The sequence below is a fragment of the Xenopus tropicalis genome, chromosome 1 (assembly GCF_000004195.4).
Source record: "Xenopus tropicalis strain Nigerian chromosome 1, UCB_Xtro_10.0, whole genome shotgun sequence".
Taxonomy (NCBI): domain Eukaryota; kingdom Metazoa; phylum Chordata; class Amphibia; order Anura; family Pipidae; genus Xenopus; species Xenopus tropicalis.
In genome coordinates, this window is record NC_030677.2 from 31,833,819 (window position 1) to 31,857,947 (window position 24,129).

The 24,129-nt window shown below is 38.0% G+C and overlaps 1 long non-coding RNA gene across 1 annotated transcript; it reads right to left on the minus strand.

Annotated features, from left to right (window-relative positions):
• Positions 1-1,333: 1,333 nt before the first annotated feature.
• Positions 1,334-4,520, minus strand: LOC116408289. The gene is made up of 2 exons (XR_004220847.1): positions 4,267-4,520; positions 1,334-1,748 (listed from the first exon to the last, which is right to left on the minus strand). It is a non-coding gene; the product is annotated as an uncharacterized LOC116408289 (long non-coding RNA).
• Between the last annotated feature and the right edge of the window lie 19,609 nt (positions 4,521-24,129).

Consider the following 24,129-nt stretch of genomic DNA (forward strand, 5'->3'; position numbering starts at 1 on the left):
AAGCTGGCATATAAATGTGATGTTATCTATGTTATCAGACAATTAAACTGTAGTAAACTGTGATGTCCTTGGTTGCCAAATCACTTAGAAAATGGTTTTATCGTGCCCATCTTACAGCTGGCGAAAGAACAGGATTGGTGATTAAAAGCAAAAGATACTGTAACTTAGTTTTCATACAGAAAAGCCATAACTGCAAAAGGGGCGTTTCTGCACCCTACATGCCTAAAGCAGCTGACTTGATGCCACCACCATTCACCCCCTATGATCACCTGCTCTGTGCTCCAACCTCTACCGAGGGAGTATCTTTAGTGCAAACAATTGTGCAATTGCACCCTCAGTTGTAGCATTTTCTGTTAACTATTAGTCTCTAGACATGGCTTCATGTAAGGAGAATCACTGATGTAAAAGTTCTGTTTCACTGTCTAGTTCTACAAATTATGGAACCGCTAAAATTATGTGGGCATCGTATGGTTTTATGATGTCACAAGTAGGGTCTTGCTTCATGTATTAAGGAGGTTAAAGAGCAGGGCCCAGCTTAAAATTTGTTGACTTTGGGGCATCTAGGAATGATGCATACAGGTTAGCCTCCAAATTATCCATGGTCCATGGGTGTCCGCCAAAGATGGCTTTAAAAGCCTGTTACTCTTCAAAAAGTCTAATTTAAAAGTGCTCAGGGAAGCACTTACTGCATATTTATTTTATTATTCTTCCTTATTATTAACAATATTATGAGTTATTTTACTTTGCCAAAAGGAATTTTGTTTTATCATTGCCTTAAAAAATACAGGGATTTATCCAGGACTGAGCTGGCAAAGTGATATTTTGGTTGAAGTAGATGGTAAACTTATTTATCAATAGGGTGAGGTAAGTAATTGACAAAATAATAATAGCCCCATAGATGTCAAACGTGAGCACTTACCTTAAGAGGTGTTGGGTTTGGGTGCCTAGCCTCAAAGCCATTGCCTAGGGGAGTGGATTACACCATATTAAGCAAAATTGAGTGGGCTTTTATAGACATGTTAACTATAATAAAGATAACACTTTTTATTTTGATTAAACCATCAACATTAGATTCTTTGAGAGCCTGATCAATTTTGCTTAATATAGTTTGCAAAATAGAAGTTGTGTCAAAGCAGTATGAGAATGGAACATTTCTAGGAAACATGTAGTTTATAAATACATTTGAACTTCAACCCTACATAAATAGCTGCCTATATCAAACAGGCAATCAACCATTTCAATGAAAATGTAACTGTACAGAGTAAAAAGTGTATTTTTTATTTGTTTCAAATCTATTTAGCGTGTGTAATTAGAAGTAAGAGAAAGGCAATCACAGGGTGCACAATCTTGTTTATTCAGTAAATGTTTTTTTTGTAGAAGGTTACTCCAGCAGATACTGAGCAGCAAAGATAGTCTGAGCTGAGTATCAGCTTTAAGGTGGCCATACACACACACCGATATTATCACATGAAACCTAGTTTTGTACAATATTCGGTGCATGATTGGTGGATTACTGAGACAGCTGATATCGCAGGAGCATCAGAGACGAAAGATTTTGCTCTGGCCAATGGTCGCAGGAAAGATTGTAACTGCAAGGTGTATAGCCAAAGGCAAAGGCTAGAAGCGCATCCCCCTCCTTTTCTTTTCCTTGGTCATCAGTCACTCAAGGTCAACCAAATATCACAAAAGGACGATTCAGATCTCTTCTGTCATTCCTGTTCATTGGAACACATTCCTGGACAGCTTATCTAAAATCAGTCAGATCAGGCAAAATGATTTATTACTAAATTCGAGTAACTATTACCTGTAATAGAAGTTGAATTACTCCAAAATAGCTAATAGGATTTCAGCCTGCTGTAAAATTTGATTAGTGAGATATCTTTAGGGCAGTGGCAGATGGGGAAATTAGTTGCCAGCGGTAAATCCTCACTATTACAGGCGACTAATCTCCCCGACATGCCATCGGTGGGATGGCACACGTGGCACTTCGGTTTTCTGAAGTTGCCTGAAGTTCCCTTGTGAGGCAAATTTGGGCGACCAAAGTGATGCGTATACCATCCCACCGGCGATTTACATTCTTGCCAGTGGGATGGTATGTCGGGGAGATTAGTCGCCCGTAATAGTGAAGATTTACTCTCCCTGTGTGCCACAGCCCTTAATGTAATAATGTCAAAGACTGATTAATCTCAAACGTATGAGATTCAAAGCTAAATTAACTATGCCTATACAGATGTGGGATCCGTTATCCAGAAACCTGCTATTCATAAATCTCTAAATTACAGGAAAGCCATCTATTATAGACTCCACTGGACTGGAGTCAAATAATGGAGTCAAATAATTTACATATTTGAAAATGATTCCCTTTTCTCTGTAATAATAAAACAGTACCTGTAATTGATCCCAACTAAGATATAATTACCCCTTATTGGGGGCAGAACAGCCCTATTGGGTTTATTTAATGGTTAAATGATTCCCTTTTCTCTGTAATAATAAAACAGTACCTGTACTTGATCCCAACTAAGATATAATTACCCCTTATTGGGGGCAGAACAGCCCTATTGGGTTTATTTCATGGTTAAATGATCCCTTTTCTCTGTAATAATAAAACAGTACCTGTACTTGATCCCGACTAAGATATAATTAATCCTTATTGGAGGCAAAACAATGCCGTAAATATCAGGTCCATACCTGTACCTATTAGCCACTTTTTGTGGGGAGTTTCATGGTCATAAAAGCAGGTCCTGGAACTCCGAGGTGACTTCTAATATTCTCATTAGGTATTTTACAACAAGGGGTACTTTATTATAATACACAAGTTTCATTGAGTCATGTAACAGAAACTACATCCCTAAGCACCATTTCGGGCTCTGGCACATGGGGAGATTAGCTGCCCGCGACAAATCTCCCTTGTCACTTGTCAATTTCCCCGAACTACCATCCCACCGGCGAAAATGTAAGATTTCGGCAAATCGCCGAAAATGCCTCGCGGAGCCAGAGCCCTTAAAGGAACAGCAACAACAAGAAATGAAAATGCATCAAAGTTATTAAAATATAATATACTGTTGCCCTGTGTTTGTTTCAGAAACTCTACTATAGTTTATATAAATACCCTGCTGTTTAGCCATGGGGGCAGCCATTCAAGCTGGAAAAAGGTAGAAAAGGCACAGATTAGATAGCAGATAAAAAATAAAGCACCATTGTATTCTACAGGACTTATCTATTATATGCTATGCAACCTGTGCCTTTTCTCCTTTTTTCCCAGCTTGAATGTTTGCCTCCATGGCTACACAGCAGCTTATGTATATAAATTATATTAGAGTTTCTAAAGCAAACACACCAGTTTTACCAGTGCATGTAACCCCAGCCTAGCCAATCCCCATGTGGCCATATAAGGATTTAACTTTAGAGAAACATGAGCAGTATGGAAATCTGTGCAGGGGAAATCTGTGGAGGGGCTAATCCAAATAAGTGCAGCATGGCTGGGCCCTCTGAAGACCCAAAAACCCACTGGGCCTGGGTAAACTGGTCCCTCTGTGCCCCCCCTGATGATGGTACTGCAACTGATAAAGCCACAATTAATAAAATAACTTTATATGACTATAGAGTGTCCCAATAAATCATAAAACTAAGATAAAAATAATTTCATTTTAACTTAATACATTTTATTTACAAATATGTTCCCTTTGTTGCACTACACCTGACTAGATTTTATTTCTTTGGCTCCATACAAGCAAACAGCACTTCTTAGAGCACTGGCATAATTCTCGTGTAGTGGAATAGTACTCTCTTTTAGGCGGGATAGACAATTTAGATAAATTTCAGCTACGTGCATTAATGATGAGATGTCTAATTTTTTTGTTAAGATGAGGGATAGTGCTTCTCTGCATTTAATGAATCCTCCAAAATCTATCCAAGATACAAAAGTTTGCTATACACCAGCCAAGCAGGCATGATATCCGGCCAATCGACCGGTGACTGGTGGCCATAATTGTGTCTGGCCATCTTTCTATTGTTCCATTTGCTGGGATAGACTACAAAATGTTTGTAACAGCTTCTTCGCTTAACCCTTAATTTTCCATCAAAACCAATATTCCTCAATACTCCAGAATCACAGTAATATGCCAAAATTGGGCAGTCACATTACCCTTAAATCACTGTGACTGGTTACTTACTGGACTTTGCTTACAAGCAACAGGTGCATCATATTTCCAATGATTACAGTATATTTAAATAAACTTAAAGAGAAATGCTGAAATGCATACTTACCTCCCTTATAAATGTACTGCATTCTGTATCATAAAATGATAGTGCTGTTTGATGTTGAATGTTATTTTTCTTCAAGAAGAAACAGAGTTTTAATTAAACAAGATGGGTACAAAATGCACCTTGTTTAGCAGAGCTTGGCGAGAGAACAATGATTGCATTGTTAGACAGAGCCGCCCTATATGCTTGCACTTTGTTATACACATAGGCCTTTCTTTTGAACATAGTGAACAGGGCAATACAGTCTTCCTCCAGGACTGCTGGGCGTACAGGTATAAATTGAAATAATGCAAGCTGAGTTAGAGTCTAGCATTGTATTGTTATTGCCAACACAAAAGCCTTACGTGTTTACCTGATACATTTTATTGATGTCATCTGAATGTTTATTAAACTGTATTATGTGACTGCACTGTTTTTGTGCACTTTAGTCAGAAACCTTTTGGCTAATGCACATGGAAAGATTAGCCGCCTGCGATAAATCGCTGCTACCTCAGGTGACTAATCTCTCTGAAATGCCTTTCTTGTAGACAACCTTGTGGGATTACAGAAAAATGAACAGACACGGATGGCAATTCACTTTGTCTCCCGCAGTACCAGAGATTTATCACAGGCTAATCTCTCCATGGGGCATTAGGCTTTTTAAAGAAGGATATGTCAACTAGTCATATAGATGTCAATCATATATCAGGGTTGAAATACAATGGCTACTTGTGTTGCATCAGGGTCAGACTGGCATGTCAAAGCACTACCGGAGGCTAGGAAAATTTCCATCATAGCCTTTACTGTACTGTGCAAGAGGCAAATATACCAATGGCTAATTAGAGGACTTTGGCATTGAGAAGGTTTCTAAATACATGTAATAGGAGAGCATCAGCAAACACTGTTTTGCAAAGGAAACTCATTGTCTGGGTTTAGATTATTAGCTTTAAATTGGATTATCATATAATAAACACCATTGTTCGCTTGGCAGTTGTTAATCCCTACCCAGGAGGGGAGGATGTCACCTTTCCTGTTACCTGCATTCAGAGTGTGCTTTTAAAGAAGAATATTAGATCTTATGGCTAAAGGTGGGCATACATGTTAAGATCCACTGGTTTGGTGAGGTCACCAAATTAGTGGATCTTCTTCCGATATGCCAACCTGGGTGATATTGGGCTTTTGATCATTTGGCCCTAGGGACATAACTTTCATACGATTGTTGTCTGTCAATTAATGGCCGCAACATCATCCAATTTGTTATTTTTCCAACTTTAATCCCACAGTTTAATTCTGAATGTTAGGTTTAAATTGTTGCATTAAAACACACAAAATATATTTGAATGTTCGTCATACAACAACAAAAACCCATATGGGCAGCTTTACGAACAGCATCTCCAAAAATGCAAATGTCATAAATGTAAACACAAATTTATGCCTAGAATTTATAATGATCTTTCTCTGTCCTGTATACATGCACCCTATAGGTGTGAAGAGTGATGAATGGCATTTTAGAATTCTTTGTCATTTAAGGGTCCAAAATACAATGCACCATTCACTCTTAATCCATCATTTTATTCCTAGCAAATAGATAACTGTGACTTCTGTTATCCAGCTGCAGATTTCTCCCACAGCAGTGTACGTGTAGCTGCACATGTGACCTCAATTGTAGTTGCCTTGGGGCCAAATTTAGCCACATTCTCTTGTTGGTTTTCTAACGAATGGGAGCAGTAAGTACTGGAAGAAGCCAAGGCATACTAATATAAGTCTACATTAGGTGGTGACTCAAAGGTATACATTAATATCACAGTCAGATGAGTGATGTTCTTGTGGTGTTTACTTAAAAAGTCTCTGTAAATAGACCACCATGCATTCAGAACAATGAGGGTCCATTGAGACACTCAATAATGAACACTGCAGCCTACGGTACATTGGTCCAGGATCCCATACTCATCACTGGATCAACGCAGAGCCAATGCTGGCCATAGACTTAGCAACTTAGTTTGCTTCTGTCCTACTCCCATCTCCAAGACTATGGGGCACATTTACTAACCCACGAATCCGAATTGGAAAAATTCCGATTGGAAAACGAACATTTTGCGACTTTTTCGTATTTTTTGCGATTTTTTCGGTGCCTTTGCGACTTTTCGGAAATTGTCGCAACATTTTCGTTACCAATACGATTTGCACGAAAGAAAGCGAGTTTTTCGTAGCCCTTACAATGCGCTCGTATCTTGTCGCGACTTTTTCGTATTGAGCGCTCGTAAGCGGCGGGCGAAACTTTCAGACTTAGCATGATTTTGGAAGCCTCCCATAGGACTCAATGGCACCCTGCAGCTCCAACCTGGCCCAAGAAAAGTCACCATACTGAAGCTTGAATGAATCCGAATCTTTCGTACTCGGCGCGAAGGCTACGAAAAAGTCGCGACTTTTCGCGCAAGTTTTAACGCTACGAAAAAATCGGCAGATTTTGCGCAACATTCGGAATGGCAACGAAAAAGTCGCGTCAATTTTCCCAAAAATCGCCAAATACTGATCATTACGAAAAAAACGCAATCGGACGCATTCGGCCCGTTCGTGAGTAAGTAAATGTGCCCCTATAAGTTGCCTTTGTGGCTGTAACTTAATGTAAAGGAGAGGGAGTTTCACCTCATGAGCAAGAAAAACAATTATTGCTACATTTAAGGAAATGGAAATGAGGACTTTGATGCCTACGTTGCCAGAATTACCACATACAGTCATAATGTTTTCGCACTCACTCTGTTTTGTGACTTTGAGTGGGATTTTATGAATATTAATTCTCTTAGTGAATAAAATTAATCATAGTTATATTACTGTTTGGATTAATTGCTTCTATTATGTGACCTTATTTCCTTTGCTCTGGCTCAACAAAGTTTAGCTCTGCAACTAACTAAACCAGTTCACCTGCTAGCACACCCCAAATGAGCTGTTCAGCAAAAGGTGGAAAGGCTGAACTCACTAAGGTTCACTCTTTCACTACCCCTTGTAAGGACTTAGCAAATACAGCTGCAGACCAAGTCAGACATCTAAATGCTAATATAGATATACATATGGCAACTAACAATAGATAAATAGATAGATTCCCCCTTTTTTGCTATAGATAGATAGATAGATAGATATAACTGTAACAATTAGGGAAAAAACTGCCTTTGCCATATAATATAATTATCACTTTTTAGGCGGTTCAGTGGGTAGCACTTCTACCTTGCAGAACCCAAGTCCTCAGTTTGATTCTAGCTTGGGTAATATCTACAAGGAATTTGTATGTTACCCCATGCATCTGCTTGGGTTTCCTCCCATACTTCAAAATAATATAGTGCCTTGTGCAACTGATCACTTTTTAGGTCTATCGACAGGCTTGGAGAATCAAAATCAAATTCAAAGCAACACACAAAATTATATTAGAATAGATTTTAAGGTACATTTAATACATCTGCAATCATTTTTTGTAATCAGACAGTTTTATGAGGTTACATAAGGCTTTACACCCACATCACAACAAGGATGTGCTCAAACCAAAACTGAAGAACAGGTTCCACTGCTGGTAGAAACTATTTACAGCACTATACAAACTTAATCAGACCCCTAGTATTGTGCTAGCTTGTGGGGCAGTTAAATAGAGTAGTATACAACCTACCCCTCTACTCATTATTGTAACTGTTTTGTTAGTGGGAGTCCATTTTGTTAGCTGTGCTCACATTATCTATCCTGTAAGGACCAAACATTAAGTAACTGCTGTTTCCCTGTTGCCCTGCTTAGCTGAAGAATTAACAAAAACCACAGATTTCTCATGACTAAAAAGTATGTTCAGTCCAAACCCTTCCATCTTGCTACCCTTTTACCAAGATGTCCAATCCCTACTGATGAAAAGCAGACCCCCAGCTTCATAATAGGCATGGGTCAGCCATATCAAGAGCTCCACATAACATGCCCTGTATAAGAGGGAGGCACACAAAAAAGCTGTTACTCAAAAAGAACCATGTAAAATCATGTCTGGACTCGATGGACTTGAAAATGAACCAGAAATATTCTTTGGTCAGACGAGACCAAGATTTCAGTTTGTTATACAGTAAAATGAGAGACTTGGTCAGGCCTTGTGGTGTTCCAAAATGATTGTCTACACAATTAAGGAGCCCTTTGAAACCCATGACAAACACAAACAGTGGTGTAATTATTTTACAGAATAACTACTGGTAATCAGTATTTAATATCTGTAAACACCATTGTGCATGAAGTAATCAGTAATGATAAAGCAGCAGGAGGTAAGGAACACGGATAAACAAAATTAGAGAGCGTGTGAAGGACTTGGATTTCTTCAGTTCCCATCATCGGCAACTAAACTGGAGATTCCTCATTTAATCTCTTGGCTAATATTGTATGAGATGGTTGGGTTTATGACAAAGCAGAGTATCTGATCTGTTCTATTTGTGTCAGAGAGGCACCACAGATACACCTTGTAGCTGAGATCTGCTTACAGGAACACAATAGTCAAGGAAATAATGTTTTTATTTGTGCCATAGAAATTACGGTTATGTTTGTGTAGGACACTATACATTATTTTGCTTTTCTTTCTTTGATAAAGCAGCAGGTCTATTGCTCGTGAGGCTAAAGGATCAGTGGGCATTTTGACCCCTAGTTTGTTAAAAACAAAAACATACACAACAACCCTATGTGCCTGTCTATGGCAGGCCTGGTGGTAAGAGATGGACCTTCAACCACAAAAGTGTTATTCTGCATTGGCTTCCAGATGAACACATTGGCAGTCCAAATGCTCCCTGCCTATGCAATTCTATTTATAAAGGAAAGTTTTTGAAAGTCCTCTATCAAAAGAAACAAAAGATTTTCTTCTTGTGCCAGAGTTTGCGCAGCTCTTTCCTCTCTCCCCTCTCCTGCTCCCCCCTCGCACAAGAATTCTAAGAACTCCCTCCCCCTCCTTGGTGCAGGAGCGAGGCATTATGGGAACTTTCTTTACCTAGCTCATCGTTTTTTTCCCTATGAGGCTTCTGATCATCTGAACAGGACAAATATGGGGAGACTTAAGGGCACTATTGAGAGAACTGAAGGTATGCCTGCAGCTTGAGATTAACTCTTTATTAGCCTTTCCTTCTCCTTTAAAATACATCATTTTATGAAAACATGTACATTTAGGGCTGCTTTTGTAACTGTTACTTGAAGTTCCTAAACCTGACTGTATTGCCAACACTTTTCAGCCTGTCAGTTATAGTTTCTAATGCTAAGGGACTCCTGCTGCACAAATATGGCAGCCACCTTATAGTGGAACATTGGGGGTAAGATAAGTAATGTAAAGCATCGGGCAAACACTTTTAAGGCAAAATTATAAATAGCATGCAAAGACAATATTATGATAGATGTAAAAAAAGGTTTAATTTCTGGTGTCAGTATCTCTTTAAAGAAAAACTATACCTGCAAATAACATAGGTCTCTAAAAAAATATATTGCATAAAACAGCTCATATGTAAAACCCCTCTTCATCTAAATAAACCATTTTGATAAAAATATACTTTTTATTAGTATGTGCCATTGGGTAATTCTAAAGAGAAAATAGTCATTATAAGCATTTTAAAGGCCCCCCCCCGGGGATCATAAAATTTACAGTGCAGACCATGGCCCCCATCTCCGTGCATCAACCCCTATTCCAGTTTGGTAATATTCTATAATAGGCCACTTAATGTGTTATTTATAAATGATCTGCTGGATAAGTATTCATTCTGTGGGTTTAGTTTTCCTTTAATAATTAACACCTACCTTTTATGGCATGTAAAGGCACGTGTTTTGCTTTGCATTTGGGCCTATGTGCATTTCTGTGCATTAACTGCACCCACAGACAGTTAAATATTATAAAAACAATGCCATTGGTGGGAATGTCAGTCATAAGTTCTAGAACCACCTTACTATCAGCTAAAGGCATCTATATGCACCTGTCCCAGGCACCTGTACATGTACCCACATTATATTGACCACATGAGAGAGACAGTTCTTTGCAGGATCTTCGGGCGATGTGAATAGTCAGCAAATCATTAGCGATTATCTAGCCTTTATACTCATTCTGCGAAACCTCCCTGTGGCAGTTTGGCACCACCCTAGTACTGAGAAGTCCTATTTTCATCACCCAATATGAACACTGCACATGTCGCCAAGCTGCAATAGTCAATATGAAACAACATTTAATTGCAGGTTTTTTCTTTCCTTTGGGTGTGTTTCACTGTTTCTGTGCCTAAATTAGAAACTGTGTTAGCTTCAGTAATTAAAGTGAATCTTGGCCTCTGATTTCCTGTTTTCCTTTTTTTTGCTTGTGTTTTCTTTTATAGAAAGGAAGGGCTGGAACATATGTTGTAGGCTGGGCCACTTATTAACTTATTATATTAAAGAGCTTTCCAAGAGCTCATTAATTATTGTGCAAATGCACCATGTATAGCAATACAAAGACCTATTCAGAATATACTGCAAGGTAATATGTTTATATCCTATGTAAAGAATATAGAAGAATCTGTTATTCTCTATACATCAGGCTAGAACTGTAGTGAATATTGCCTAATATGATAATCCATCCGGTCCAGTTAATATCTGAGTGTTTATCTCATACCTGTTAAGGAAGCAAATCTTGTGGACTTACGAGGTCAGATGTTAGCAATCTCTCTTTCTCTTGAACTCTGGAACAGTGAATAATATGCATTCACTAGTGCAATAAATCACACTTCATTATATCATCTACCACCAGTGACCCAGACTTGTCTGACGATTGAACATGGTTTTGGTTGATATCAAGAAAACACTAACTAAAAATTTGTTCTTTATTTACGTAAACATATTGCATAGTGCTTTACAGAGTTTATACACTAGTCATATGAATCTCTGCCCCTGTAGATCTTAAGGCCTGCACCTCATGTGCCCTTGATGAAGACCCCATTTTGGGGAGTTAAAACGCATCGGTTTGCTGAAATTTTAGTGGAAAATTTAGCTAGCCTACACAGGGCCTAGATCTCTGACCTCAGCCCATCTGAACACCTACAGTATGGATTGAGTTGAAAAACAGAATCCAGGCCAGGTCTGATTTGCCCAGCATCTTCCATTGATTAGAAATACACTGTTAAAGACTGGTTGAAATCCTCAGGAGCTTCATTTTTTTCCCACTATATTTTTACATATTTTACATTGTTAAATGCAAGAGAGCCTGTAGAAATCTGCACCTGCTGCAGTAACTAAAGGTGGCCATACACGTAATGATCTGCTCGCCTGGCAAGGTCGCAAGCTGATCTTCTCCCGATATCCCCATCTACTGGAGGGTGATATCGGGGGAATTTAGGCAAATTCGGTCTTTGGCCCTGGGGCCAAAAGATCGAATTATAACAACTGTTAAGGGCGCAGTCGGTTCCGACTGAATTTTTTAACCTGCCCGATCTATATCTACCCAATTTCAGCCCATATATCGGTTGGGCTACAATCGGCCTGTGTATGGCCACCTTAAAGTTCCTTTCAAAATGATGATTTCCAGATCTATGCTTCAAAACTTTTTCAAACCATACACAGTGATTTAGATTATTATTGTGTGGTAGTTCTTCCTTGACTCAAAAGACCAACAGCACATGTTTAGTATAACAAAAACGACATGACCCTCCTCCTCCTCCCTTTCCCGGTTATCTTAATTCAATCCAACAGCTATAAGCAATTTTGACAACGGACAGCCTTTTTTACATTTTCGTGTTTTAAGTATTATATGTAATAGAAAGCATTATCAATCTATCTTGTATTATATTCAATATGTGTCTTCTTACAACTATTGAATTATTGCTTGATCTATCTCTATTGCAAGATTGGATTGTATACAAAACCCAATAAATATTTTAAAAATTAAAAAAAAACAAAAAAACGACATGAACAAAATACTTTCCAAAGGAAAAACAAATTTTCTTCTACGGTGATCTTCTGTAAGACCTTTAATAAGTTAAAGTGTCAGAGTTGTAGTGTTTAGCACTCTATTGCAGGTTTCTTGTTGATGGTGAAATGTTTATAAACTTTCAAAAAGTTTCTGTTGTAGTAGGAAGGACGTTAAAATAGTTTTTAAAAAAAATTTACAAATTGATTGTCAGGCAGTAAAAGATCGATTACTCTCTCATTTTGGCCAAAAGAAGTTAATCATCTTCCAAAAGTAAAAACAAAAAAAATAGGATGTCACCAAAAGGTCAAAAAGTTCATGACAATTAAGGGCTTATTTATTATTTTTTGAATTTGTGAATTCGAATCTGTTTTTCTAAATCGATTAAACTCGCAAGTATAGGGCACTTAAAGATTAACCACAAATTTAATTGGCTGATGTGACATAACATGTATGCGTGCCCTTACTAGGTTAATATAAATTAACTGTTGTAGATACACTAGTTTACAGATAATAATGAAAAAATATATGTAACATACAAAAAGCTGTAAATCCTCAACAAAATGCACTAAAATAATGTTGAGCTCTTTGTGGCAAAGTTGAAACTATTCCCTATAAAGACACAAACGCTCTAGTACACGCACATTAATATGGTCAAGGTCTTTAGTCAGAGAAACTGATTGGTATAAGACAAAATCAATTTTATTGCAGAAAGTAAAGATAACAGCCTCAACACCCTAGTTGATATGGAAAGTTTAGCTGATGCAAGGCCAGCAGCAAGTAAGCCAAGAACGAGAAACTTAAAAACAAATCAAGATTTTTCATTTTACCCTAGCGCAATTTGTTTAAGAACAAGTGGACTTTGGTTTGGTTTTAAGAGACCTCTGAGTGACACTCTAAACCCCTTGACCAGTCTGCCTTATTGATTTTCTTCAAAACCCAGGCTGATTATGACATAATAGCATAATATCAAGTATAATTTAATAAAATTATCTCTGTTGTTATAAGCTAAGTGTGACACAAGGAATTTTAAGAATGTATTTTGAAAATCTAAAAATGCAGTTTAAAATGTTAAAATCTCAGCTTTTATCTTCATGAACATAAAGTGATGCTTGCTTTGAGTACAAGATCTCTCTTCAAAAAATACACAGCCCATACACAGGTCAACATTGCCCAGCAGCTTGGCTACCCTTATCCAGAAGGTTAGTGGCTCATATATAGGTGTATATGATAGACTCCCTGTAATTGATCCAAGAGCTTAGAAAATCCCCCTGAGCAAGGGCTGCATAAGGCCATGGATACCCCAGGGTCAAACTGGCCTAATAGAGTACCTGGTGCCTCATAACTGGTGTTTTACAGTATGGGCAAGCTTCCTTCTCACAGCATTGTGTAAGAGCCTGGTTGTACCTGAACAGTTCAAAGTCAGACAGGTTGTATAAGTGAACTGCAAGTTACCTCCTCAATGAAGAGGTTAATGCTAGCATTGCTAATTGCTGAAAGTTATAGCTCATTGCACAGCTGTCTGGTTTTGGAACTGCCAAGGTACATTCATGTGTCATGAGGCACCTGTGTGTAATAAACATGCATGCAATACATACAGAAGCTTAAACAATAGTTTATTTCGATTAATTTGATATAAACCTTCACCTTAAACCCTTTTAGCATTAGCTGCAGCCTACCACATGCTGCTTTGCATTGCCATATAATAACTTCATATGTATACACTGGTAGCAGTAATTCACCCTTACACCTTTTAGCATGTAGACAATTTGCAATTGGTCTTATTTTTTTGTTTATTTCAGTTATTTATCCTTTTGTTCAGCAGCTCTGCAGTTTGGTATTTTAGCAGCTATTTGGTTGCCAGGATTTTTTTTACCCTAGCAACTGAGCAATTGTTTGAATAGGTGATGGCAATGTAAACAGGAGAGGGTCTGCAGAGAAAGATAAAGAATGAAAAGTAGCAAAATAAAATTGTAGCCTTACAGTGCAATAGTTTTTGGCTGCTTTTAAAAGCTGTAAAGAGTCAGAAAAGGAAGGCAAATAATTCAAAAGCTATGAAAATAAATAATGAAAGCCAATTGCAAAGTTGCTGAGAATAAGGCATTCTATAACATACTAAAAGTTAACTTAAAGGTAAACTACCCCTTTAATTGTATGGTCACTAATGCAAAAGGATTGACTAGTAAAATGGACAAGCTCGGCAATGAAAACACAGTATGATGACACTGGTATTACTGAAACATTGTTGAATAAAGCTGTCCATACACTTTGAGACAAGCAGATCTCTGCCTACTTTGCTAGTGGGAAAGGACTGCATCAAAACCCAATGCAATCACTGTTTGACAAGAGTTTTAAACCTGTGCAATAGATATCTGGCCAATTATCAGCCAGAAGTTGGCTGGACAGGTCCTCCCAAGGGCCCTATACAAAGACTAATAAGCTGCTAATTTGATTTGAAGAGGCAGCATTTATTGGCCTGTGCATGGCCACCTTAGGGCTCTGGCACACGGGGAGATTAGTCGCCCGCGACAAATCTCCCTGTTCGCGGGCGACTAATCTCCCCGAATTGCCATCCCACCGGCGACAATGTAAGGCATTTTCGGCAATTTGCCGAAATCGCGCCACCGCGTGTGCCATCCCACTGGCGACTTACATTGTCGCTGGTGGGATGGCAACTGATGGCAACTCGGGGAGATTAGTCGCCCGCGAACAGGGAGAATTGTCGCGGGCGACTAATCTCCCCGTGTGCCAGAGCCCTTAAATGGCACTTATCACAGATAATTTGTTTTCTCCAACAGAGGTACGGTCTAACAGAGCTTGTGCTCGAAAAATCACATTATTAGCACAAATTTTCTTTGATGGGAGCCCTTTAAAGGAGAAAACTAAGTAAGCTTTATCAGAAAGGTCTATGTAAATACAGCCATAAGCACTTACAGAAATGCTGCACTGACTTCTCTGAAAAAAGATTTCTTGTGTCTGTAATTCCTGTGCCACAGACACGCAGCTTTCAGCTTCCTGCTCTCTCCTGCTCCCCCCTCCCTCAAGAATGCTCACTACCCCCCCTTAGGAATGTGGATCTGAGCCAATCAGCAGGAAGCTTCCTCATAGTCTTACTAACTGAGCATGTACACTTGGTCTGTATGTCTGTGCAGGAACGGGGCATTATGGGAACTTTCTTTACACAGCTCAGAGTTTTTTCTTCCTGTTTGGCTTCAGATCTTCTGAACAGGTAAAATATGGGGAGACTTAAGGGCATTATTGCGACAACTGAAGGTATGCCTGCAGCTTGAGATTAACTCTTTACTAGCTTTTCCTTCTCCTTTAAGGCATATTACTAGGCAGTATATACTGAAGGTTTTGTGTTGCAGATTGCTGAGGACCCAAATATAAACCATGCTTCATTTGATTTACTGATTGCCAGCTACCCACAACTCATTACAAACCTGTTTTTAAAAAGACCCTTGGTTAATATTGATCATAATATTTTATGTGTAAAAAAGAAGATATACGCTAAAGTCAACAAAGACGTGAAAACACCTTTACCCTTTTAGTACAGGTACAGGACCCATTATCCAGAGTGCTCTGGACCAAGGGTATTCCGGATAAGGGGTCTTTCTGTAATTTGGATCACCATACCTTAAATCTACTAAAAAATCAATAAAACATTAATTAAACCCAATAGGATTGTTTTGCATCCAATAAGGATTATTTATATCTTAGTTGGGATCAAGTACAAGGTACTGTTTTATTATTACAGAGAAAAGGGAATCATTTAACCATTAAATAAACCCAATAGGGCTGTTCTGCCCCCAATAAGGGGTAATTATATCTTAGTTGGGATCAAGTACAGGTACTGTTTTATTATTACAGAGAAAAGGGAATCATTTAACCATTAAATAAACCCAATAGGATTGTTCTGCCCCCAATAAGGGGTAATTATATCTTAGTTGGGATCAATTACATGGTTCTGTTTTATTATTACAGAGAAAAAGGAAATCAGTTTTAAAATTCTGTACTATTTGAATAAAATGGAGTCTATGGGAGACAGGCTTTCCGTAAATCGGCACTTTCTGGATAATGGATTTCTGGATAAGGGATACCATACCTGTTTTACTTTAATGTGTAGGTCAAGATATTTTTTCAGCTAGAAGCAACTAGAAACACTGAACAAATTGGGTTGTACTTAATAGTAAATCATTACTGTTCTTAATTTAGGATGTGGCTTAACTCGGAAGGAACACATCATTTATATTATCTATAAATATTTCAACAAGTGTTGTAAAGCAGCAATCATAAGGCCAAAAAGAAACAAACAAGGGATTATACGCTACACTCACAAAAGCCAAACCCGAAAAATGTCACCATTAAAAAACATGTTGGTTGAGTGTGTCAGTCCATTCAAATGTCACTTCACTTGCAAGCAACTAAAAGCAAATGTGCTTAATGATTTTGTATATACAAAAAAGGAGCCAATGTTTTGGGGCTTACAGTACAGTAGTATAGAAGGCTTAAACCAAACACATTACAAGCAGGGGGACTCTGGACATGGTAGGTACACATTTAAAGGACAAGGAAAAGTAATTCACTGGGGGTACCAATATCTTAGCCACCCCCCAGTGAACATCATTGCTAACCCTGGGCCAGTGCTTGTGTCTTCTGAAAAGCTTGTCTGGCACACTCTCCTCCATCTTGTGTGATGCCCCAGTGATCCTTACAAAAGCGATGATGTTCAGTTTCAATTTGCCTTTACTTGTCCTTTAAGCAAAGTTAATGTAAACAAGGCTCTAGTGATAGAATATACCAGTAAATTTTTAGAAAACATTAAGGTTTTGATTTTTTGATCTGCCTTAATCTGCCTCCATGTAGCCCACATAAGCTACGCCACTGTCCAACATCGTATCTACTGCATAATAAAAAGCAAGGACTGGACATCATTTTAAATTATTTTATAAAACCACAGTCATTACCACTAGTGAAGAACAAATCTGTCCCGTTTCGCACTGGCGTAAAATTTTCAAAACTATGAAAAGATTTGTAAAAATGGCGAATAATTTGCAAAACATGGAAAATGACGCACAACAATTTTTTTTGACATGCGCAAAATTTTTATAACGCACTGCATTTTATGTTTTTTGCAAAATTTTCACCGTTTCGTGAATCTTTTCATAGTTTTGCTAAATTTTTGCCGACGTGAAAGGGGACAGATTTGCTCATCTCTAGTAGTAATGACTATGACTGTGGTTTTATAAAATATCCCTTATCTGGAAACCCGTTATCCAGAATGTTCTGAATTTATTGTACAGCGCTAAGGAATATGTTGGCACTTTATAAATAAATGTTAATAATAATAATTACGGAAAGGCCATCTCCCATAGACTCCATTATAAGAAAATAATCCTAATTTTTTAAAATAATTTCCTATTTCCCTGTAATAATAAAACAGTACCTGTACTTGATCCTTACTAAGGTATAATTAATCCATATTAGAACAAAAACAAGCCTATTGGGTTTATTCCATATTTAAATGATTTTTAGTAGACTTAAGTTATGAAGATCCAAATTTCAGCAAAAATCCATTATCCGGAAAACCCCAGTTCCCGAGCATTCTGGATAAGAGGTCCCATACCTGTAGTAATTTTTCCTACTGGCTGGGTGGTATGTATTGATTGCTGTATACTGACTGGACCTATTATATACAAATATGCTATTTTTTGTGTCTATCTGTAAAATCATACCACTTTATTGTGTTGACTCAATAAGTATGCAAAATTTACTGTATTTTAAAGTCAACTTCAATTTTGCTAAGGCTTTTGATACCATGCCATAGAAACATTTGCTTAAGGTTTGTTGGTACTGATCTTTTTAAAGGCAAATTTGCCCTGGAATAAAAAGTAGAACAGTAGGGAGGTACAATATGAAGTGTATTCTAGATGTATACTTATCTCAGGTGCAGATTGAAAAAAAAAAAAACAACATAAAAACATTTTGTGAGGAAATTAAATAGTTGACTTTTAGTGCTTCTCGTTAGGTGGTTTAATAAATCAGAGCTTGTTATTCCACGTACGAGGTTTATACTTTGATCGAGTGAAATTTAATATGACGAAGTTAATGTCACGCAAGATGCCAACAGACTATCACTGTTTATAATACCTGAGATAAAAGAGTCATCATCACTATCAGAAACTTTAAAGGTCTATAAACTAAAATAAATAAAAAAAAGGCCTTCATATACATTTAATTGGAAATATATCATAGGTTGTTCTGCAGACAGCATGATTAACAGTGATATGCAAGTCTTACACTAGTATTGATACATAGCAGCGGGTGACAAGTTACAAGATGCACTCGATGACACGAATTGGAGGGGGGAGGTATGGGCCCATATATTGCCACCTTAACAGAAGGGTGCAAAGACTGCTCAGGATTGCTGTGCCTGGATTGACCTGAGGGAAATAAAGGAGAACTATACATCTGGGTTCATCATACGTGTAACAGTACTTGTGCTGGGAATGTGCTCATCCTATTGCACTCATTTAAAAACAAAAATATGTATATCTTTCTATTTCTTGTCCTGAATTGTGCAGAATAGTTAAACTGAAAATTTCCTTTTTTTGCATTCATTGTTTTTTAATTTTATTAATTAAGGACAAGGATATTTTTATTAATTTTATTAAGGACAAAAGAAAAATCAAATTATAATCACAACCTCCCCCTACCTGTCCTACTTTTTTGTTTTTCTGCTATTGCTATTACAGAAATGTTCCTACGCTCTAAACAAACTTTTTTGTGAATTTTCATATGAATGAATTTTGCAGCATTTTTTTAAATTTTTTGCTGTATTGCATTCACTGTATTCAATTGTATTCACTGCCTTAAGGCTTGTGAGCAGTATGGGGTGAAAAAACTAAAAATTATGTAGTAAATAATAAAAATTCAAATTTTTATTTGAATTTTTTTTTCTTTATTGGAAAACACACTTTTTTTAAAAAAGGGAAAAAATTCACATGAATTTGTTGACAAAATAAATTCCTTATAGAATCCACATTTCTCTTCTATTTTTGAATTTTTAAAACTCACAATTTAAAAAAACCCTCAAATGTTTGTTTATACTGTATATTATTGAATAATATCATGGAAAAAAACTTGAACACTTGAATTTGTGAGTTTGAAAATCTCAAATTGAAAAAATTGCTTCAATTTTGCCTAGTGGGTGATAAATCACTCTTTAGTAATGCAATTTTGTATAGTATTCAAGTGGATGGAAGCAGTAAAATAATTACAGGCATGAGATCCATTATCCAGAAACCCATTATCCATTATAAGTAAATAATTCACAATTTTAAAAATGATTTCCTTTTTCTCTGTAATAATAAAACAGTACCTTGTACTTGATCCCAACTAAGATATAATTACCCTTATTGGGGGCAAAACAATCCAATTGGGTTTAATTAATGTTTAAATGATTTTGTAGACTTGAAGGAAAACTATAGCCCCAAACAATGTAGGTCTCTGTGAAAATATATCACATGAACCAGCTCATATGTAAAACCCTGCTTCATATAAATAAAGCATTTTAATAAAAATATACTTTTTTAGTAGTATGTGCCATTGGGTAATCACATACGTTAGGTCACATTAGCCAATTAAAGGTGGCCATACACAGGCTGATTCTATCAGCCCTTTAGATCAATTTGGCAGCTTATCTGCCTGTGTATGGGCAGGAACGACAGGCCTGCCTGAAATCAGCCAGATCTGAACCGGGCAGGTTTGATTTTTCCATCTGATCAGGGACTTTGTTGGCTCATTGATGTGGTCCCCAAACCGATGGTGCCTATACCCACCGTTCTAATTCGATCGTTTAGCCCCAGGACCAAACAACCAACTTAGCCCAATATCACCCACCTGCAGGTGGAGAAGATCCACATGGTGAGGTCATGTATGGCCACCTTAATTGGCAGTGTTCTGTCTTTTACTCTCACACTTCTTCCTATTGCAGTAAGGACTGCACTATTTTTGATCATGTGATCTCTAAGAGAGCACACACACCATCACAAAATGGTGGCTTAAGGGAAAAGATGTAAAAGGGCAATATTTACTGATATATATATATATATATATATATATATATATATATAAATATATATTCCAGTTTGACAAAATTCTTTAATAGGTCACTTAACATGATATAAACGATCTGTTGGTTAAGTATTCATTCTGGGGGTATGGTTCTCCTTTAACGTATGGAGATCCAAATTATGGACATCCCTTATCCGGAAAACCCCAGGTCCGGAACATTCTGGATAACAGGCTAAATTGCTATTGAAATTAGAATCTATCTAATCTGTCTAACCCCTGACAAATGTAGTCCCAAGTCTAGCACAATTGGAATCAGTTTAGCTATATCACTCAGCCTTCTTCCTACCGTTAGAAACACGTTGCCATATTGACCTTCAAACCTTATTTATGGGCCGCTATCTATAAAGCAGTTACCTACTTACCTCTTCAAAGAAGCTAAACCTTCATAAATCCACGTTCTTTCTCAAAATCAATTGATTGTCTATACTGAATTTCAAAGGGTAGTTTTAACATTAATCCAGCAATAAACACATGTACAGCTAAAATACTGCCTATGTGCCCTTGTTTTATATCTATAGGTGCACATATCATATACAGCATTGTCTGCTGTTTCTCTCTGCTGCTACTGAAATAGCAGCCCAAAATGAGAACCCTGAAATCACCAACCACCTTCAAGGTGGCAGTAATTCCAGGGTTCTCCTGCTTCAATAGGAGCACTTTTGCTTCATCAAAACAGACTGGGTGGGTGCAATAGGTTCAGCATCTCTTTAACAGAAATGATCCAGGCCTTGAAAGTTTTTACAGGAGCTCCCCATCTTGCATTTTGTTAAAAGTGTCAGTGGCACTGCACCTGCTCAGTGTGCTCTGGGCAGCTGTTGAGAAACTAAGCTTAGGGATTGTTGCTAATGATCAAGCAGAAAATTGGGTCTGTATTAAGTACTAATCAGCCTTGTATCATGACATTTATATTCTATATATACAGTACATTGTGAGTGAGTCCCTAAACTCAGGTAAGTGACAGTAGCACAGAGCATGGCAGTAAATCAGCAGAAAAGAAGATGGGGAGCTAATGGGAGCATCTTTAGAGGCACAGATGTTCCCTGCTAAAGGACTGTGGCTGCCTTAGGTTGGTACAGAACCCCAAACATAATGTGTAGCATTTAAAGTCTACTTCTTTGTTAAGCTTTAGTTTCAATTTAGAGGGAACCGATCACCACTATAATGCCTCCACATAGGAGCTGCAGGATGACATATCCCTGTTTTTGGGTGGGGAAACCAGTGGCATGACCAGGCTTTGGTAGCTTACAAATTTAGTCTGTGCGTGCTAATATCCCACAAGTCTTTGAGGTAGGAAATGGGTTTTGTATGCTTTTCATTTCACCCAAATGTAGATCCTGGGTGAGTGTGCATGAGGGAATAATACACCCAAAAGCAGATTTGTGAGCCCACCAAGCTAAATGCATGGGCATGCTGAAAGTGGACAAACACATGTATGAATAAGTCAGCACATTAGGATTGCCACTACCAGGCTTAAGTGAGACCAGGTAAGGGGAGCGGGCGGGTGGCAACCAGTGTAGGACTGGGAACCCAGGCGCCCACCAGGAAACCTTAGACTATAGGCCCACTTTCCAAACTATTTTCCTCCTTTCCTCACCCAACCTCTTTATTTTCCTAGTCTTTTATTTACATACTAGCATCTATTCTTCCATCTATTTCTCCTCTTTCTTCCCATTCAGAAATAGGGAATGACCATAAAACAGGCCAAATGTTCAGGAGGGCCCACTTACACCTGGGCCCACCGGGAGTTTTCCTGGTATCCTGGTGGGCCAGTCCGACACTGGTGGCAACGTCATGGGGGTGGGGTCAATAACATCAGGGGTGGGGTCAGTACTGTCAGGAGTGGGGTTAGGATGTTGCAAAGAACGGTGTGTCAAGGTTAAAACCAGAAGGTGGCAACCTTGTGGCACATAGAGACAGAAACAAATGTCACTTTAAATCTGCCTCCGAATAGAGAAATATATTCCACAGGTCAGTCAACCTGGGGCTATTGTTATACCATACGTTTTTAACCAAAGAATGGCAAACTATAACTTCTAACAAAAATGAATAGCAGTTAAAGACACAAAATGTTTACTGGGTCTACTCCACTTTGAATGTGTCTATTATTACCCTAGCACCAATGTGTTCTCCAATAATACTATAGGTATAGAAAGGCAGCTATTGTAGCTAAATCTAGTATAAACCTTGTCCATGTTACCTGGACAAAGTCTTGCTGGGAACAGGAGCTGCCTGTGTAGACTGTGTAGATCCCTAAAATTTGTGATCAGCTGGAGGTGTCAGTTTTAGACCCCCAGTAATAGCTATGTACAATGAGGAAAATAAGGTAATATACGTTTTACACACCACAATGTAAAGTAATGAGGCCAACACTGCAGGAGTGAGCCTTGAGGCAAATTTCTGTTTGATATGCTATAAAATGTACAACGTGGACTTTTTAACACCATGTTATTAGGTTTGCTACACCGGTAGCTCAGTGTAGTGAACAAAAAAGAGGAAATTGTGCTAATAAAACACACTTCTAAGTGTTACTATTTATAGAGGCATTGGCATTGATTGATCTGCAAAAGGTTCCATACATTTTTAGAGCAGCCTATTTAAACCTGGTCATGTCTCACTGTCATGATGTGAAAAGGTAGCCCCCATACTTTCTTCTGTTAAGTAACCCCAGACTTTGCTTCTCCAGAGGCACATAGTGCTTTTAACTAAGATATGCTTTAATGTGACATATTTTTATAAGCCAAAAGAGCTGAATTTAAAGTAAGATGACTTTGGGCATTGGTATACAATTTTGTCCTTGTACATGGGTTGCTAAATCCTTTTGAATGTTGGCAAAAACCATATACAATTATATTATTATTGCATATATTATATATATTATTATTATATTCCCCCATTAGATCTATATCAAACTTTGGAACTTGTATTACTCCCGTTGAGACATGCAGTATCTGATTTTGTTTGGCTGCCTCCTATGGTGGCATCAAAATTCTGCTACTTGCCCCAGGTTACAAACGCTCACCACAGTTCACTAGAAGGAAATGTAATTGCTCTTTATTCACCTGTATGGGATTTTCAGTATGATACAGGGGTGATACTTTTTGTCAATCCTGCAACAAAAGGATTGAATTTGTTACAAAATGAAGCCTCCCCCAGTAAAGTGCCAACTAGGGCAAGATGCCCTGAGAGCATATTTATCTGTTTCACCAATCATTGCCACGTTCTATATATTTATTTTTTTGTCCTATCAATAACCATGATGTTAAGCAGAAAGCCAGCTAGATGGCAACCCTAGTTTCATCCTTTGATAACCATGCCCTTAAATTATTATTATTAACATTTATTTATAAAGCGCCAACATATTCCGCAGCGCTGTACAATAAGTGGGTTTTATACATTGGACATACAGAGTAACATATAAAGCAATCAGTAACCGATACAAGAGGTGAAGAGAGCCCTGCCCAAAAGAGCTTACAATATCCCATACAAGTTATAAAACGTCTGTCAAGCTTCCCTCTATTTGGCTGTGGATAGTGTCGGATTAGCCCACCAGGATACCAGGAAAACTCCTGGTGGGCCCAGGTGTGAGTAGGCCCTCTTGCTCACCCATTTTCCTTGTATGCCTATACCATAGACATTACTCAATTCTATGAAAAGAAACAGAAGAAATGGAGGAAAGAATAGATAATAGAATGTAAAAAGAAGTAATTAAGAGATTAAAGAAAGTGAGTAAACAGAGAAGAGGTGGGCCGAGCCGACTGGACACCCTAGGCAACCCGGACGGCCACCTTGCCCCTGCGCTATCGCCAGGGCTGGATTTGTTGGCCGGGTGCCCCGAGGCC